The sequence below is a fragment of the Montipora capricornis genome, chromosome 6, assembly GCF_036669925.1.
Source record: "Montipora capricornis isolate CH-2021 chromosome 6, ASM3666992v2, whole genome shotgun sequence".
In the NCBI taxonomy this organism is placed as follows: domain Eukaryota; kingdom Metazoa; phylum Cnidaria; class Anthozoa; order Scleractinia; family Acroporidae; genus Montipora; species Montipora capricornis.
Genome location: NC_090888.1, coordinates 67,997,544 through 68,012,543, shown reverse-complemented (window position 1 = coordinate 68,012,543; position 15,000 = coordinate 67,997,544). Strand labels below are relative to the sequence as shown.

The 15,000-nt window shown below is 39.4% G+C and overlaps 1 long non-coding RNA gene and 1 pseudogene across 1 annotated transcript; both read left to right on the top strand.

The window, feature by feature from the left end:
* The window catches only part of LOC138053001 (uncharacterized), a 45,154-nt pseudogene that overhangs the window by 15,949 nt on the left and 14,205 nt on the right, over nucleotides 1-15,000 (top strand).
* LOC138053005 (uncharacterized) lies at nucleotides 742-2,310 on the top strand. The gene is made up of 3 exons (XR_011133190.1): nucleotides 742-1,447; nucleotides 1,554-1,592; nucleotides 2,109-2,310. It is a non-coding gene; the product is annotated as an uncharacterized lncRNA (long non-coding RNA).

Below are 15,000 nucleotides of genomic sequence, written 5' to 3'. Positions count from 1 at the left end.
AGTTTCGGAGAAGGCAAAAAGAGGTTGGTGAACCGTTTCTCAAAAGAAATGCGAGCGTAGTTGTAAATTTAAAAGGAAGACATTTATTCGAAGCCTGGGCGTTAACACTAATGGTTGCGTTGCTAAAATAACGACTTGGCAAAGGTTTCAAAGTTAACAAAATAATGCCGCCCAGGACAATTATCGTTTAGTGACAAGTTTATTTCACCGTCAGGTTCTGTAGCTTTTTAGCCAGTCTTGACGACTGCTATTCCAGTCAAAATTGTATTGATAGGTTTAATTACGGGTTAGGGGGTCGGACTTCCTTCTTGTCTAGCTTTGTGATCGATGTCATTCAATTATTTTCAACTTCGTGCATTCAAACAAATTTGACCTTCAATATATAGAAGCCCGGAATGAAATCACTCTGCTCTTTCGAAAACCGAAGAGACGAGCAGACCTATTATCTAACATGTCAACAAGAAACGATTAGGTGACATTTCTTTATGGCGTCAGCTAAACTGATAACAAACATTGAATTTTCACTGCTCAATTTGAAATGAAAGGCGTTAAATTGATGCAACTATAGATGTTTAGGGAACTAGTTTCCCTTCGCAGTTTAAATTTACAATTTTCTTACAAACTAGTCGTCCTTTCATTTACAATAATTGTCCTTTCCCGTCGCCAAGCACTTTGTTTCTCGTGAAAGGCCTGTTTTTACAAAGTACCACTCAAATTCTATCAATCTGAGGTTCCTTACCGTGCGAGTCTCGTCCGTTTTCCAGTTTTAAGGTCTAGCGGATCAGTCTATTGACTTTTTCTCAATTCATTGTCAGCACTTGGTGGGGGGACTGCGGCAGCAAGAAACGTCTCGTTGAAACTTGATTGCGGTTTCCTTGCCGAGACATCCATCCAGTCACTAAAACCTGCTTAATTTCGACTCGATTATGCGTATTTGCATATTTTAGCGACAAACATCGAGCAATTCTTCAAATGAGAAAAGTAAGAGACAATTACCGAATGAATTCTGGAAGTTTTATGACAAGTCAGCAGAAGCTTGCAGTTTGCTGTCGACTGCAAACGCGAATCGTCATCCCTCCTTAATGAAATCCACAAGTTATTGGCAAACGTTAGTCAAAGATTTGTCACTTGTCAAAAATCAACGAACTTTTTTGCTTAATTGCTGCCGCAGCGAGTGAGCCTGAATCGAACGAGTGAGGCAGCTCTCTAATCAGCAGAAGATTACATTATAGGGGCTTGCAATCACTTTTTCTTACCAAACGCAAGGAATTGTGGTTATGCGCAGATGGGAGATTTAGGATGCGCAGTGGTATGCGCGAACGGAAATATTTTAGGATGCGCAGTGATAGGGCGCAAGGAATTGTGGTTATGCGCCAATGGATGATTTAGGATGCGCAGGATGCGCAGGGAACCATGTGCTTGCTTGTCTTAGCGAAGGAAGTAGAAGGTGAGTTGTTGTGCGTGTAACTTGCTCCCTTTTTGGTCTTTTTGCTTTAATTCTTCATATCTTTAATAACTTTACTTATGTAAAAGTTACCTTTGCTTTATTTCAGGGTCAAATTGCTGCTTGCAATACTTGTATTAAGTTCGAGGTAAGATTTTTTAACTTGCATCTCCAAGCACGCGTGCGTGTACTGTGCGCTTCACCGAAGTGAGTTCTTCGGTGCCTTCTTCGGCATATGAATTGCTCTTTACGCTTCTGTTACGAAAATACCGTTTGGTAATAAAACAAATATGTCTAATTGTAATTTATATTCATTTATATTCCGGCACAGTTCCTATCAACAGGGATATCAACTTTGACAAGGTTTTTGGCTACACGGTTTTCAAAAAACGCCATCGCAATCCCCTTAAATCTTCTTCAGTTTGGCCCATCCTTGGCTCCTTTTTTATTTAATGAGCGATTTAAGTTATCCTTCGATGTTTTAAGTGGTTATATTTTGCATCCCTTAATTTGGTGGCCAGTTCTCATTTCCTGACTGAAGATCTTGAAACGTGTTACAAACTTCACTCTTGCTTTAGCTTGCGTATAGCATTTAATTCACTGAAAGTAGTTTTTTGGTTATTTTTGCAAGGGAAATGATTGTTTCATTTTATCTTTTTTTCAGATTCCCATTGACAGATTTCCAAAGTGATTATTTCGACTATGTTATATCTACAACAAAATGTTGCTGTTAGGATGTATTCAATTTCAATTTAATTTTATTTAACTTACACAAAATATTATGTACATAAATACCCGGACGATCGTACTTCACTTAATCATGGTATGACTCCGGGGCTCAAACCATTTACAAAAATAGATGAGTTTGTCTTCAACTCAATGCATGTCGAGATTGCTTCGTCACGCGCATGCGCTGGGTTCCAATCCCGCTCTCAGCACGGGTTGGATTTTGGTGGTCCCGAATCCCAAATTCAACCCCATCCTGTTATGCAAATCGCCTTCGGGTTGCCTTCTGCCAGTTGAGATTCTTAAGCAGGTTCTCACGAACAATGTATTTTCACAAGTAACTGTCAACTTTATTGTCAAGGTTCTGTTAAGTGTGGTCATTTCACTGATGTTGATCTATCACTTTGCGGTCTTGCCCCAGTGCAGTCACAAATGGATTTATATTTAGATACACTTTGCGCGCGAAACAATCAAAGGGCCGCCAATTTTAACCTATCAAACGAAGCCATGTCACCCGTGGCTGCTTCTTCCATGTTTTTTTTTTTTTCAGGGACACGACAACTGATTTTCGCGGGAACGGGTATTCTGAGAAATGACTCATTTATGACAAGGCTGGGGAGGCCACCCACTCTTGCCTAATTCACTCTTGTTGCGTTACACTTAAAAAACGACTTAGTACTTAGTATTTACATGTGATAAGGCTTTGCATGCAGCACATTAAAAACCTCTTTCTCGCAATTTGATACCGTGCAGCCGCAGTATAACTGAAACGCTCTTTGATTCCCCGGCTCTCTTACCCTAGTGACTAGTCATTAAGTAATTTAGCTGCATATTTATCAGTCTGGTAATTTTGCTTTCAAAATTGGAAAGACTGAATATAAATATTAATTTTGTTTACTTCAGTAGTTCTTAAAGAGCGAAACGTGCCTTCTACTGAAGTCCGGTAATTGCTCCAAACGAGCATTAATTTCAGAGAGACGTAGTAACTTCTTTTAAGGAAACAATCGTCCAGGAGAACCTAGCGAGTAACTAAGAGCGACAAACAATTCTTCAGCTGGAAAAGGACGACAAACTAGAATAACGTCCCAGACTGATAGCTCAGTTCACTGCCGGGCGAGCAAGAAAACGGAGGAACAACTACACTTAACTTTGTCCTGTCAACGAAATACAGCCATACGTTAAACGCAGGCAAGTTTTATTGACGTGTTAAAATTAAATTTTCAGCTTTTACTTTGAAGGTCTTGAAGAAGGTTTGACCTTCGGTTGACCACTCGTCTCGCTCATCCACTTTTCTTCTAAGAGGCTTTGCAAAAAAGTATTTGTTTTAATGCTGGCAGGTACTTAGTGTGAGAAAGATTCAGAACTTTATAGGCCCTCCCTATTAGGCATTACTGCTTAAGAGCCCTTAACTGTTAATTTCCATAATGTGTATAATGATTTTGTTGACTATGGCGGCCTTTTTCCCTAAATAAGCAAAAACCTTAGGAAATATTTTCTCAGTGTGCGTTGCAATCTTTGCCTCCTTTTTCGTTTGACTTTTTATTCCTTTGTCAAAAATTTAGCCAGTTTGGTTAGGTCAAGGTAATTGTTTACAATACTCGTCGAGAGTCGTCAAAAACCATTTGGCCGGTGCAGGCAGCAGCTGTCAAGGAACGCTGACATTTCACGACAATGCGATGTTAAGCAATAAACATGCGATCATGTATTCAGTTAAGAGATAAATTTGCGGATTTTTTTTTTAAAGATCTGAATGTGAAGCTCTATATGCAGCAGATATTTGCGTAAGCCTCGTTGCAGTAAATGCATGCAAAACTCAGTTCTTAGCGGTTGTGGTTCACAGGTGGCGGTTGAGTATGCAAGATGCCAATTTTTTCTTGCAAATTGGGAACTGACTTCAGTACGGGTATGTATTCCTCGACAAAACACAGTTTAACGCGAAAAGATTTGTTTGTCACTTTCATCCCGGCGAAGAGACCACAAAACAGCAGGAACACAGAACTGAATAAAGTTCCAAAAATCGTTGCCTTTATTCCTGCCAGTTGAAAAAAAAAACACTTCTGATGTAATCGCCCAAGGCGTCATGAATAGCAAAATATCTGTTTATGAGCCATCATTGGAGATCGAAGAGACCGCATACTGCGGGGTCTAAGGCAAACTCAAACGAGTCCCGCTCTTCTTGCCGACTTCAGACATTATTTCGTTGCCCTTTGTGTTTTTTAAAGTTTTCCCTCGCCCACTATAAGGCCCTCACTTTATAAGGATGTTTGCGACATGAGGCTAAGGTCTATTTAATTATTCAGGATAAATTTTTTAATCTGTTTTCGACAATATCGTCTCTTAGTGCGTTTTAAAGAGTGCTTTAATTTGTGCTACTTATCAAAGTGTATTTTTCGATTCCGTAATACTTTGATTCACATGAGAAATCATTTGCGTTCTGTTTCCATGCTGAATCCAGTAGCATTATGCTTTCTCTATACTTATGGTTTCCTCCATTAATTTAGCTTTGTCACCTGTTTACGAATAAATGCATTAAAGATAATTAACAGTAAATCTTTGCTAAGCATGATGTTCAGAGATTGCGCTTGAATTTTCAAATGTCATTTCCATTCAATTTATGAGAAATGGCTTTTATTTTAGTAAACTTACGGTCCTCACAGAAGCTATATTGTTTTCAGGAAATGTTTACCCGTTTTAGCTCACTCAAAGATTTTTAAGAGTGCTTTAGAGTCATCTTTGTGCGTCGTAAGAAACTTTTCGGGAAACCGAATGTATCGGCCGGCACCTATGCCTTAACGAGACTGGTTATAGCCAATTCATATCCAACGTGCGCTCATGGCCGGAATAATAGTTAACTAAACTATGAATGAACTATCTAGTTTTGATATATGAAGCTATTTAACAGCGATTCCTACTTTGAAATATTTTAAAACTAGCTGCACTTTCCCCTGTAATGCCACTTTAAATTATAATTTCTCTCCTTTAGTCTTCTAAAGTTGGTCAGTTTGCCGGCTACTAGCAAAAGAGCAGAATATTCTTTTTTCTGAGCGAGTGAATCATACCACTGCAGGCCAATTCTTTCCTTTTCGTTAAACAAGCCATAAGCGTCTACTTGCATGCTCACATTTTATATCCTGAAAGAAATAATATTTTTCTCTTTTCTTATCCAGTCAGTAGGTTTTCAAAGGTAAAATATACTCGACTCACAATAAATACTCAATGCCCGATTCTGATCAGCCTGCGTATAGACAAAAGAGTATAGTTGAAAAGCTTTTCGGCCGGGAGAGCACTTCTAGCATTCTACCGACTCGGGATTTCGAGACAAGAGAGCTAGAAAATCAAAGCAAAGTTTGTGGACTGAAGTGCAAACATTAACTAAACATTTTCCCTCAAATTTTGATATTGGGGAAACATGTAACATCGAAATAACCAATGAGAGCGCACGATGGAGGATACCTAAACTTCGAGCCAGGATTCGAGCTAGGATCAGAGCCAGGATTCCAGCCAGGATTCGAGCTAAGATGAGCTTTCTCCGCTATTTATTCTCGAATCTCTCGGTTAGGTTAAGTCTCGAATCGGTTAGGTTAGGTCTATTTAGGTTGGTTCTAGTCTAGTTAGGTCTAGTTAGGGTTAGGGTAGCTCTCGGTTAGGTTAGGTTAGGTCTCGGTTAGGTCTCGAATCCTGGCTCGGATCCTAGCTCGGATCCTGGCTCGAATCCTGGCTAGGATCCTGGCTCGGATCCTGGCTTGGATCTTAGCTCGGATCCTGGTCGAATCCTGGATCTATTCTTAGTTTATCTCCGCACGATGTGGTGGAAAAAATCCATAATTTTTTAATGGGAAAATTAATCCAAGTTGGTACATTTTGGCTCTCCGAAATATAGCAAGGCGCCATGGGAACGTGAATTTTGCATAAAGCGGCAAATTTCTGGGAAAAGTTAATTGAATACTCTCCATCATGATGGTCGTTTGCAGATTTGTTTGGTATCGATTTTTATCATAAAATGGTATAGAACATCTTAACAAAGTTCCGCTTTTCTAGCGATTACGTACTCAAAGGTTTAAAAGTCGAGGCTAGATTTTGAAATTATAAAACAAAACCTTGCCTGGTGCGATGACTCTTGATTTTAGGGTATACGACTACATGTCAATCAAAAACAGGATATCGGCGTTCTTCCCTCTCTTCTTCTTCTTCTTCTTCTTATTATTATTATTATTATTATTTAATATTATGAACTGTAAGGCTTTAAGCAATGGCAGATCTTATACCGACATTATCTTCACGAAGGAGCAAGTCACGCCCACGACTAAGGGTCCTTAGATCACTTAACCTTCTCACATATCCAACACCTTCCTGAGAATCCTTGCTTTGCCTTGCAAAGTTATCTTCTGTAACAGCCCTATTCCTATGGTAATCCCCAGCCATTCATCAAGTTTCCTCGTCAGAATGCTTCCAATGCACCAACAACAATAGGTTTTACCTCTCCTTTTTTGACTCCCTATACCTTTGACAGTTTCATTTTCAGGTCTCGGACGTATTTTTTTAACTTTTCCAGAGCTTGCATGTTTGTTTTTTTTTTCCAGCTTTTCTTTACGTACATTGCTTGAGTTGTCGGTGGCTTGTGGTGTTCTCTCATTAAGACTTTTGATTAAAATGATCTTTTTTGTTAATCACAAGTCTTAATGAGCCGTCCTTTTTCTCTTCATTTGCCAGCCTGTTTAACCAGTAACTTCTGATGATTTTGATAATGATTTTCACTTCTGCAAGTGACTCTATTGTTTTTCTATAGTTTCGGAGTGAGGCTTAGAGAAACCATCATCATCATTATCATCATCGCGTAGCCAGTGGTACGTAATCAAGACGAACTCGTGGACTACGAGCAGTACTTCGGAAAGGTAGCCAGAACACTTCATCACGACTGAAAAAGCAAACACCGACCACACGAAAGCATAAGCAAACCAAACGGTGATTTTGTAAGGCAATTGCTTTAGCGTGTCTCTGAACCCTGGTAGCCTGCACAAAGGCTCTCCGTTCGTCGAATGGCGTCATCAGCAGCTGCCGGATTCCCCGAAAAACTTTAAATAACAATGACCACAACCAAGGTTTTTTGAACCCGCGAGACTGAGCACCTCCAGCAAAATATTGTTTTAACGAAAACCGCTGGTCAGAAACCTGGTTCTGGTCATTGCTGTCTAAGGTCTTCCGGATTCCCCAGCCGTTGACCGCGCGCCATTATACGCAGAGAGAGCCTGTGTGCAGGCTAGAACCCTAAAGTCGCACTAGAGGACAAAAGTGTTTACTTATGTCAAAAATCTGTCATCACAAAGAAAAACCAAGTGCGACCAGTTTGTTCACCAAAGGACAAAAATTGGTTGCAGACGGACAAACTTCATAGATGCCGTCGACTACCTCTGGAGCACGCCAAACTGAGACAAATCTTGGAAAACGAAAGCGAGGGTGTTTTGTTTCGGAAATGATTTGACAGGTGATATGTAGCAGAGACTCTATGAAGAACCAGGAAACAGAAGAAAAAAATTATAGCAAGAATTCTTCTTGGTAACATATTTTGAGATCCCTCTTGTCGCGGTTTTGTGGATGAAAACAGCAAGTAAAGGTGCATGGCTTTGCGGGAAATCGCACGGCGCTCACAGCATGGCGTGGTGTTTTGTTCACAGATATTGTTCTCAAATGCGACTGTAGCTTTCCAGACAATTTTTTTGTCACTGGCCGATTTCGAGTCGGATTTGTCTAGAACTAATCTGAAATTGTCCTCTAGTGTGACTTGGCCCTATAATTACAAATAATAATAAATTAACCGTAATGCCAAGTTCCGACAAGCAACTACCGCCTAATTGATTTGCAGACATGACTTGCTGGATGGCTACCCCCGACAATCGACGAGGCTAACAAATGACCTTGAGTCAACTGGTTGTCGTGACCACACCTATCTTTAAAAAACTGCAAAATTTAGCATTCCGAACTACTAAACAGTAGATTAACTTTGCGTTGTGAAGGGTGTTTTTAATTACATTCAAATACACAATGCCATCTAGTAAAACCGAACTGAAGTGTAAAAACGTGAAGCTGTGAGACATTACGTAGCATCTCTCATTGACTGTTATCTGTTTAAGATATCAAATTGGACAGAAATGACTCACTTTGAAGGTGTCTTATTTTTCAACTGATAAAACCTATGCAAGGGGTCGATTTCTATGAAGTCTCTAGGGGACTGGATTACCAAACTAGTTTAGGTCTGTGCGCGTGGATAATTACATAATCCTAGTGCTTCGTATTTCTTCAAAAAGGTATGTTTCTGGCTTGTTCCTCATTGGCTGATAAATGAACAAACGGGCGTCTTAATTAAACACCTATGCAGCACCAAAAGAAAGGTGTTGAAACTTACCTGTCAGTTGTCACTGTGCCGCGTTTCGAACCCAGACCAGCACGGATTTGATCACCATACATTTCAAGAGAATTTAAGTTCAGATCTTAAATTTCACTCATCCAGAGGTGCATTAGTCTCCCTCGCAGCCGTGTTTTGGATGTCACGCAACGAGCGTTGCGTGACATCCAAAAAACGGCTGCAAAGGAGACTAGAGGTGCATTGCAATTGCTTGATCCAAAATCAGAGCATAGCACGGGATTCTCGTGAAAGGCAAAGTTTATCCTGGAAAATTCTACAAATTCTTTTGAGACGAAATCCTCCTGACTCTAGGTGAGTGCTCGAATTCTCAAGAAATTTAACCACATCACAGGGACACCCAACGATAATGTTCGGTGAAATATGTGTTTGGAAGAGTCAAACTGTTCTAAGAATTTCGGTTTACTGTTGCCGAACAGATATGGATTTCTTTACCAAAACATGACCTAAAAGATTCGCAAAGAGGGAAAAGTAGTCCCTTGTGTTTTGGGAAAGGATATTTTTGTAATTTTTGGCACTTAAAAAGGTCACCTAGCAATTGCATGGTTCGCTAGGAGGTTTTTAGAAGGTAACGTTCAGCTAGCGATTTCTGAAATGAAGATAGCATTTCCTAAAAATTTGGACACTTCAATTTTCACCTAAGATATCCGAACAGCTCAAATTCTTCTCTAGGTGGTAAAAACATCTCTTTAGACAGTCTCCTAGAAATGTCTCTCAAATGCTTTTGGCTTAATTGCTAGTTGGGTACCCTTGGCACCCGGCCTTGACATCAGTTGTGATTATGATAGCGTAGCGTAATCAGTTCCAAAAGCGGCGTGAGTTGGATATTGTACACGATTGCAGTGCTTGTGTACATGTTCTATCGATTCACCAGGTTTGTTTAAAACTTAACAATGACTTAAATCTTAACTCACGGCAGCTTGGAAGTGGTTCGGTAATGGTCAGGTTTTTTTTGTTAAGAGTCGACACACAGCTGCGGCTTGCAGGATCGTGATTCTCGCGAAGGAGTTTTTTCTCGTCTGAGGACATTAAATAAGCACCGAATCCCTTCCTCAAAAGCAGTAACCGTACACTCGTTATACTTTAGTATGGTTTCTTTTATCTATGCAACGCACAAGTGGTTGCGTCATATGTTTCGTAGTTATTTTCAGTATTCTGCCTTCTTCGTGAACAGTTATCATCAAATGATTACTAAACGTTTTTGAGTTTAAATAATTCCTTATTAAGACTAGAAGGGTTTTGTTACTCAGAGCATTCATTACAGGCAATAATCCTGTTTAAGATCATTCCTATTCTTATTTAAATATCGACCAGCAAGGAAACAAAAGCTCCATTCATTCCAGGAGCCCGCAAGACGTAGACGAGACGTGCATCCATAGATCTCATTGATTGCGTGTACTCAAGTCTCTCAACTTTTTGTCAAAAATGACCACTTTTTCTCCGTCTTCCGAATCCGAAATCATTCGAGGTTAAAGGTAATTTGGAGGACAGCAATGTACCGAGCATTTGGTAATAGCAGTCTTGTCAATCATCTTTGAATAACAATAATGTAATGTGTCAGGTTTTGTTAAGCCACCCTAAATGATTGCAACAAACTTTACCCTCAGCTCCGATTTTGAAAATTGACTAATTAATGACTAAAAGCAAAGTAAAATGAGAAATGAATAAGTAAATTTATAGTCTCGCGGTTCAGTATTGGCAGAGAGGTACTTCTAAATCTTGATAGCTATCGCACTGCGTAAAAAGGAGCCGACAAAAATCATTTCCTCCAATCGGCAAAATATCCCTTGATAATGGTGTCTGGGAGCTCGAAATAAATCCGACATCGGTTTTTCGCCTAAAAAACATTGGCAAAATCTTGGATCCTGTTATCAGATTCAATTGCTAATACCTCGATCCTTCCATTTTTTAATGTATAGGCTAGAAGCCAGTCGCAATAATTTATAATTAATTTAGTCTTAGGACTTTCCTGGAAACGCTTTTTGCCTACCAGGCCCAAATCTAATTACAATTTGGAAGAATAAGGGATTAAAAAGACATTTTTTAAAAATGGATTTTGAGTTTTTAATGTCCGTCTTTAATTAGAAAAGTGGTCGGTATGACTAGTTGGGATTCTTTTACCAAAATTATAATTGTACATTTAGATTATGTATTTTTAACAGTGGTACTGCCGAAACCGGGGGAAGGATCTGTATTATTTGTTTTTGCGGCTGTTTGATAAGAATAAAAGCAATAGTGGACGAATGAAATAATCAGATTTCATCTTTAACGAAGGTTATCAGAGAAATTCAGTTGGAATTTGCTATCTGCTTTCTTCTTGGGCCTACCAAGGTATGTCCAGTTCTGTCTTTACAATTTTTTCTTATCTTATTTCCTTTTAGCTACATAACTTCTAAAAATCTAGTATTTCGTGATAGGCTTTCTGACCGGTTTGCATCAGCTGTGCTCTTAATCCAAATGTGATCCATATCATTTTGTACTTAAAAATATATATATAATTTCAAGCCGAAAGTTTCCATCTTATTAGCTAGGGAAATTGCTCTTTATGCTGTCGTCTGTTGGTACATCCCGCAGGTAAGGCAAAAAATAAATAGGGGCTTCTTTGCGATTCGTTTATATCACTGAACATCTGATGATGTGACATTTCTGAAAGAAAGGAGTATCTAAGTTCCTGTTGCATCTTCAAGTTTTGTGATCAAGGAATGCATCTCTTAAAAGTTCTTCATTAAGCAGCTGTTTTCTACAGCCCACGCTCGATAAAGCAAAATTCTGATCTCTATTCCAAGGCTTTCAATGTTCTTTCGTTCTAAAGGAGAAAGCTCGGAAAGTAGAAGCCTTATGGACACGTCTGAATATTGAAAAATCCAACGTACTCCAAAAAAAATGTTGTCCTGATAGTTTTTATGCCAACCTTTCTGGAACGGTGTACTGTAATGAGTTCAGACGCATGCACAGACCTTCTTTCCAAAGCAATAAAGGTAGATTATAGTGAGATTAAAGAGGTTACGTTACGTTATTTTACGGTGTTTAGGAGAAATCTTTAGTTATCTCGAGTTAAAAACTCGAAAATGGTAATGTGGAATTCCTTGACTCATAAAAGTATCGTTACATCACAAACAAGATGATTCTGACCAAAAACGAGCTTCATCTAGGCGATTTGCCATAAACCTGAAAAATGTCGGGCAGACTTTTTTCAAGATTACCCAAATGCAGTGCGTTACTCTCAATCTTGTCCATTTGTGTCCATCCATGCTTCTCTTTCCTTTTGATGTGTTTCTTTTATGTTGTTCAACAGTTTCAACTGGTTATTGCAATTATGTTTCATTCTAACTAAAGTTTTGGGCAGTTTGGGTGTCATGAAATTACATGCATCATTTTGTGTGACAAAGCCCCTTTAAAATGCACTGGAATTTGACAAAGCTTCAAATAAAGAGGAAAGAAAGAACAATGTTTATTCCTGTGGCTTTCAAGGCTTGAAGCTTGCGGGGATATAAAGAAAGTGAAATTCCAATTAAACGACCCAGCGGTGGAAATTTCAATCGCAAGGGCACAACCAGTTGCTTCAGTAGTGGTTTCTAAGAAAGCAACCCGGGATGAATTTGAGGTCACTGACAACCAAAGACACATTTAACCAATCATCAAAGACAAACTGTTAGGTTAATTTAACAAGATCGAAAAACCCTATTCAAGTCATTTTCCCCCAACACCTTCAAAACCCACTTTTTTCGCTTGCGTCATCCTGCCCCTAACTGAACAAACGTTTCGCGAAAAATAGCTTATGGAACTCGCCGGTCAAGGGTTCAAACCTTCATAGCGTCAAAAAGCTTCGAGGGGAATAAAAAGATGCAATAACGAAAAGGTTATAGAATCGTTCTTAACACAGTGAATTCTCCAAAATGACAGTGTTAATGTTGCGTTTATTTTCTTTTTAGATTCCTTCAGCGAGGTAGATTTGACAAAGATCATGTTACCCCTTCTCTTATTCGCTTTTTCTCTCTTGGAGTTTTCTCCGCAAACCAACGCCATATTTCTTCCTTACTGGTCGAAAAGAAACCACTCGGATACGGCATTTCATATACCCTTCTATGCTCTCGAACTGAAAGGCTCCAAAAAAAATCTCCAGAGATGCAGTACTACACAGACTTGGCGAAGAATTTTTCTTTAGATTATCGCTGCGAAAAAGGACTGGCGGTCTCAATTGCTTGGCATCCCTACTCGCCTTACACTATCCTTTATCAAACCAAAATAAAGGAGACTCTGGTTTGACCGTAGATGGAATGTTCTCTGGGATTCTAAAGGCTGCTTTGTCAAGCTGTTGCCACAAAGATACTAAAGTTCTGTTTGGTAAATTTCTGAAGTCTGTGCGGAATGCTGAGAATCATATTGAAGACGACACCTTTGATTTCACGTTTCCACTTTATGGATATGATTCATCTGCCAACTCATTTAGGTAAGACAAATTAAAAACTTGAAAACGAAGTACTAAAGTTCTGTTAACTCTAAAACGCAAACACGCGCAGACGCAAGCAAAAAAACAAGAACAAGTGTTTACACAATTGTTTCGGGTGTAGATGAAAGAGAGAGAGAGAAGGCGTTTGCATTTGCCTTTTAAACCGAACTGACGCAAACCCGAATCCCTAAACCAAACCAAAGGGAGAACATCACGCAAGAGTAGTCTCTGTAAATGTCCTTACGTTCATTTTAAGTTTTTAAGCAATCTTGTTACCGACGCACTGGGAACGAGATGGCGGGCCGTTGCCGTTGCCCAGCAGAACGAAAGCGGGTCGCTCTGGAATAATCCAAAACCGGAACCAGAAAACTCTGTTTCCGGTTGAATAACTACGCGTGCGTGAACGGTCTTCTGCCTATGCATGGAAAGTCAATCTTTTAGAAATATGGTGTATTCCTCTAAAGTAAAGCACTTCCATGACGCATTGGACTACGCTCTCGAGAGGTTAGGAAAAGCTAAACTTTTTCGAAAGAAAGCTTAGAATAGCTTCTGGAGCATAAAACTCTGCAAACAATTTGTCATTTTTCCCGCGAAAACTAACATCCGGTTAAATGGTAGCAAATGAAACCGTTTTCCGACAGGCAATCAAATATGGTCTTTTTGGATTTGACAATAGTCTTCTTTCCCGACCTCTGGTCAAGGGAACGATGACACTGGAAATGAGATTGGTTTTTAAGTGGAAAGCACATCTGTAATCTTACTTTTACGATCATCTTCGACCCCATAAAAAAAATGCCGTGAAAGTTCCCCCAGTTGCCTTAGCCAGCAATTCATAATTCTCGTGTAAAAGAAGTGCTCCCATCTAAGGAACGCAAATGCAAAACGTTATATCCAGGAAGAAAGCTCCATTTTGCGTGAGACAAATTAAACTTGGCCATAAGATCGATAACATCAGCATTACTTCCGCTGGAACAGCTTTCTGTGCTTTTGTTTAGTTAACTAACAACAGAGAGGAGCAATGTACGTTGGCGCAGTTATGGGTTCCATTCCCAGACTTGGGTTGTGGTTGTGGGTCGATTTTGTTGGTCTCTGTTCTGCTCCGAGAGGGATTTTTCGACCGGGTACACCGGTTTTTCCATCTCCTCAAAAACCAACCGATAATTTGATATGAAATGAGTTGATTAGTGATTAGTGTACAGGGTCCCCAATGTATGCCGCAGCTCTAAATACACTTGGCACTTAAGTAAGTACCATAATAATAATAATAATAATAATAATAATAATAATAATAATAATAAATTTAATAATAATAATAATAATAATAATATTATTATTATTATTATTATTGTTACGCAAGAAAAGCTCTGTTACCCCGCTATTAATTGCGTCATAAAAGGCAAAGAAAACAAATTTTCAAATCGTTGACTTTTCTCTTCATTCCCAAGGGACCGGGCATTCATTGGCGTAGTGACTGCACCTCGAGTCATCCTTTTGGTTCACAATGAACAACAAGACAAAACCAGGACTCACATTCTGATCTCAACGGTAGCCAATGCCTGGCCAATGCTGGTTTTCATTTTAGTTACAGCCTCACTGTCAGGAATTATCATTTGGTTCTTGGTGAGTTTCATTACCCTTTGAAACTTGGGTCGCTCTTAACTTATCGTTGAATTTGCGTCTGATTTTGGGAATGATAGTTCGGGAATTTCTGTTCGCTCACTTTTTCAGAGGCAACCTCTCCGACTCCTATATTTCTGACATTTAACCCGTGGTCTTGATACATGGCTATTTTAAGAAAGACACCTGACTGGTTAGTTGTAATTGATTATTGACTGCGCGACCATCAGTAGGCACGAGACCAAAATAACTTTCACAGCATGCCTCGAAGCTAAAGAAAGATTGAGGGTATGGGAATGTGTTCTATCCCGTCACCCTCTCTTGCGTTAAATCACAAATTTCCAC